This window comes from Pseudoliparis swirei, chromosome 8 (genome assembly GCF_029220125.1).
Source record: "Pseudoliparis swirei isolate HS2019 ecotype Mariana Trench chromosome 8, NWPU_hadal_v1, whole genome shotgun sequence".
In the NCBI taxonomy this organism is placed as follows: Eukaryota; Metazoa; Chordata; class Actinopteri; order Perciformes; family Liparidae; genus Pseudoliparis; species Pseudoliparis swirei.
The window spans coordinates 23,823,542-23,829,182 of NC_079395.1; positions in this window are offsets into that span (position 1 = coordinate 23,823,542).

Genomic DNA, 5,641 nt, shown 5'->3' on the forward strand with positions numbered 1-5,641 from the left:
GTAGTACCATGTTACCCCACTAGAGAGCTTGTAGTACCATGTTACCCCACTAGAGAGCTTGTAGTACCATGTTACCCACTAGAGAGCTTGTAGTACCATGTTGCCCCACTAGAGAGCTTGTAGTACCATGTTGCCCCACTAGAGAGCTTGTAGTACCATGTTACCCCACTAGAGAGCTTGTAGTACCATGTTGCCCCACTAGAGAGCTTGTAGTACCATGTTGCCCCACTAGAGAGCTTGTAGTACCATGTTACCCCACTAGAGAGCTTGTAGTACCATGTTACCCCACTAGAGAGCTTGTAGTACCATGTTACCCCACTAGAGAGCTTGTAGTACCATGTTGCCCCACTAGAGAGCTTGTAGTACCATGTTACCCCACTAGAGAGCTTGTAGTACCATGTTACCCCACTAGAGAGCGTGTGGTACCATATTACCACTAGAGGGCTTGTAGTACCATGTTACCCCACTAGAGAGCTTGTAGTACCATGTTACCCCACTAGAGAGCTTGTAGTACCATATTACCACTAGAGGGCTTGTAGTACCATGTTACCCCACTAGAGAGCTTGTAGTACCATGTTACCCCACTAGAGAGCTTGTAGTACCATGTTACCCCACTAGAGAGCTTGTAGTACCATGTTACCCCACTAGAGAGCTTGTAGTACCATGTTACCCCACTAGAGAGCTTGTAGTACCATGTTGCCCCACTAGAGAGCTTGTAGTACCATGTTACCCCACTAGAGAGCTTGTAGTACCATGTTACCCCACTAGAGAGCTTGTAGTACCATATCACCCCACTAGAGAGCTTGTAGTACCATGTTACCCCACTAGAGAGCTTGTGGTACCATGTTACCCCACTAGAGAGCTTGTAGTACCATGTTACCCCACTAGAGAGCTTGTAGTACCATGTTACCCCACTAGAGAGCTTGTAGTACCATGTTACACCACTAGAGAGCTTGTAGTACCATGTTACCCCACTAGAGAGCTTGTAGTACCATGTTACCCCACTAGAGAGCTTGTAGTACCATGTTACCCCACTAGAGAGCTTGTAGTACCATATTACCCCACTAGAGAGCTTGTAGTACCATGTTACCCCACTAGAGAGCTTGTAGTACCATGTTACCCCACTAGAGAGCTTGTAGTACCATGTTGCCCCACTAGAGAGCTTGTGGTACCATGTTACCCCACTAGAGAGCTTGTAGTACCATGTTACCCCACTAGAGAGCTTGTAGTACCATGTTACCCCACTAGAGAGCTTGTAGTACCATGTTACCCCACAAGAGAGCTTGTAGTACCATGTTACCCCACTAGAGAGCTTGTAGTACCATGTTACCCCACTAGAGAGCTTGTAGTACCATGTTGCCCCACTAGAGAGCTTGTAGTACCATGTTGCCCCACTAGAGAGCTTGTAGTACCATGTTACCCCACTAGAGAGCATGTAGTACCATGTTACCCCACTAGAGAGCTTGTAGTACCATGTTACCCCACTAGAGAGCTTGTAGTACCATGTTACCCCACTAGAGAGCTTGTAGTACCATATTGCCCCACTAGAGAGCTTGTAGTACCATATTGCACCACAAGAGAGCTGCCTCACTAAATGTGGGGCTACTTGTGGTCCCTAGAGTCTAAAGTAGGAGGAGCCAGAGCCTTCAGGTATCAAGCTCCTCCTCTTTTATGGAACCAGCTCCACCTTCAGTCCTGGAGGAGACTCCACCCCCTCATGTAAGTATTGTTTTATGTATTTTTGTAGCTTAGCTTTCTTGAAGAAATGTTACGTTCTTGATTCTTGTTGTTGTTTGTCCTCGTGGTCGGTTCCCTTACTGCACGTCACTCTGGATCAAAGCATCTGACATGTGATGTGACAGGAAGCATTCTTTCTTTAAAGGTTCTTCCATTTTTTCCCCCTGAAGGGTTATTCGGGAGTTTTTCCTGGTCCGATGTGAGGTTTTGGGGCAGGGATGTCTATGTGTACAGATTGTAAAGCACTCCGAGACAAATTTGTAATTTGTGAAATTGGGCTATACAAATAAACTGAATTGAATTGAATACCTGTGATGTAACAGGAAGCATACCTGTGATGTAACAGGAAGCAAACCTTTGATGTAACAGGAAGCAAACCTTTGATGTAACAGGAAGCATACCTGTGACGTAACAGGAAGCATACCTGTGATGTAACAGGAAGCATACCTGTGATGTAACAGGAAGCAAACCTTTGATGTAACAGGAAGCATAACTGTGACGTAACAGGAAGCATACCTGTGACGTAACAGGAAGCATACCTGTGACGTAACAGGAACCCTGTGTGCTGCTTGTACTGAGGAACGTAGACACGTCCTGATTGGTTGGCTACCTAACCTTTCACGGGGAAAAGGGAAGACACCTTCAGGTGTGTACATTACTGATGAGTGCTGAGGAGAACAATAGGTTGTAGGAGTTGTATTTCCACTGGAGGACCAATGAGAAGTGAGCACTGTCGGTGTGATCACTGAAGGGAATCCATCTCCTCGGGTTCAAGAGACGTCTAGAAGTCCTTCCTGAGCCGCAGAGGGAGTGCTGCTGACGCCCTTCAACCAGCGGACGATGACCTCAGGGGGCTTAAAGAACAGCCCGGTGATGTCATGGTGCTCTGATGACCTCCACCCTCACCTCCAGAGGACAGATACCAACAACAGGCATGTAGCGATGATGTTTACTTCTCATGTTTTACACAAGCGTCCATGAGCAGAACATGTCACATGTTCACCTATACCCACCCACCCACCCAACCACCCACCCACCCACCTACCCACCCACCTATACCCACCCACCCACCCAACCATCCACCCACCCACCTATACCCACCCACCCATCCACCTACCCACCCACCCACCCACCCACCCACCCACCTATACCCACCCACCCACCCAACCACCCACCCACCTACACCCACCTACCCACCTATACCCACCCACCCATCCACCCACTCAACCACCCACCCACCCACCTATACCCACCCACCCATCCACCCACCCACCCACCCACCCACCACCACCCACCCACCCATACCCACCCATCCACCACCCACCCACCTACCCACCCATCCATCCACCCACCCACCTACCTACCTATACCCACCCACCCATCCACCCACCTACCCACCCACCCACCCACCTATACCCACCTACCCACCCATCCACCTACCCAGCCACCCACCACCACCTATACCCACCCACCCATCCACCCACCTACCCACCTATACCCACCTACCCACCCATCCACCCACCCACCTACCCACCTATACCCACCCACCCACCCACCCATCCACCCACCCACCCACCTATACCCACCCACCCATCCACCCACCCAACCACCCACCCATACCCACCCACCCATACCCACCTACCCACCCATCCTACCCACCTACCCACCCACCTACCCACCTACCCACCCATCCACCTATACCCACCTACCCATCCATCCACCCAACCACCTACCCACCCATCCACCCATCCATCCTCAGACTGACACTTCTATCAGCCCCAATGAACACACCTGATATGTAAATCCTTGCAGCTCATATCACACAATACCAGTTGTGTGAAGGGATGCGTGTCAATGTTTATCAACCTTCACAAATGGCAAACAAGCATGGCAGAAGTGTGTGTGTGTGTGTGTATGTGTGTGGGCAGAGCAGCTGCTACTCTGTGGGTGTCTCCTAGGTCCACAGCAGGTCTCTGAATGGTTGTTGTGTGTGTGTGTGTTTGCTTAGAGAGGCATATGAAGGGCACTTCAATGAGAGGGACACACACAGAGACACACACACACACACACACACACACACACTTTTACAGGAGCGTTCCTTTGACATGTGTTCTCTGTGACTCTTGAGAGGAACCCGGCCTTAGACTCACAGCGGGACTTGTTCTAGACGGTGGTGACAGCTTCAGGAACATCTCGGGAAACCCACAATCTGTCTTTGTAAAACATCGGGTTCCTTTGGGAGAGTTGACGACCCCTAGTGGTGTAGTGGTGTACTCCAGGGTGAGCCAGTACAGCGTGATGTCATCACCAGTTGTAGTTACAGGTACAACATGATGTCATCACCAGGTGTGGTTACAGGTGAAACATGACAGGCAGGTGACGGGCGGGTGAAGGGCAGGTGAAGGGCAGGTGAAGGGCAAGTGAAGGGCAAGTGAAGGGCAAGTGAAGGGCAAGTGAAGGGCAAGTGAAGGGCAGGTGAAGGGCAGGTGAAGGACAGGTGAAGGGCAGGTGACAGGTGACCATGCATGAACACGTCGTGGAGGCCGAATGTGTCTCGTGACATGTGCAACACATGAATAGAGGGACAGGTGTGTAGTCCATATTCCTCTTCTTCATCTTCAGAGAGCAGTGCTGCCCTCTAGTGTTGGATATACGTAACAACGGACACACACAATTCAATTCAATTTAATTCAGTTCATGGTGGGGGGGTTATATGAGGAAGGAGAGGAGCGGGGGTGGTATAGGAGGAAGGATAGGAGCTGGGGGGGTTATATGAGGAAGGAGAGGGCGGGGGTATAGGAGGAAGGAGAGGAGCGGGGGGTTATAGGAGGAAGGAGAGGAGGGGGGTTATAGGAGGAAGGAGAGGAGGGGGTTATAGGAGGAAGGAGAGGAGCGGGGGTTATAGGAGGAAGGAGAGGAGCGGGGGTTATAGGAGGAAGGAGAGGAGCGGGGGTTATAGGAGGAAGGAGAGGAGCGGGGGTTATAGGAGGAAGGAGAGGAGCGGGGGTTATAGGAGGAAGGAGAGGAGCGGGGGGGGGGGTTATAGGAGGAAGGAGAGGAGCGGGGGTTATAGGAGGAAGGAGAGGAGCGGGGGGGGGGGTTATAGGAGGAAGGAGAGGAGCGGGGGGGGGGGGGTGTCTCGTGGAGGACGTCCTCCATCAGCTGCCATGTCCTGGAGAGGAGGATCCTCAGCTGGGTCAAAGCCTCCTTCACTTGTTTCCTTGAGGACTTGAGGGACCTCTGACAGCATCAGGAGCTGCTCCACTCGTGTGAGGGACAATAGAGGCGAGAACAATAGACTAGAGGCAATGAAACAATAGAAGACGTATCAACATAACATCTCATACATAGAACATGCAGATTATAATCCACACGGCCTTCACCTTCAAATTAAGACTGGAATCACTTTCATCTTCTGCAAATAAATACATTCTGGACAAACAAGTATTTGAATTTGAATTTGTAGAGTTTACATTTAGTTAAATATTAAGACTGAAGTAGTCATGAGAGGATGTGCTTGTGTTGGCCTGACTCAGAGGAGGAGGTACAACTAGACTACTGGAATACGTGCACATGAAGAAGAAGTCCAACACAGGGACAGTTTAAGATCACTGACGTCACTAAACATGAAGGAGGAGGTGAACCGGCCTGGCTCAGGGGCAGCGGCAGAGGCTCGAACATCGGGTTCAACATTCAAAATAAGAATTAGTTCTCTTAAGTCAAAAGACAGACAGACATTTCTTTGGAAGTTTCTTTTCCTTCCTAAACTGTTGATTAGTGATTGATGCGGTTGATACAACATGATATTCTTTGTTGTTTCCGTTGTTTTCAGTTAAACTGAGTTCCTCTCCACTAAATGTCTTTAACTCACCTCGATGATTATAGATGGCAGGACGTGGGCTCT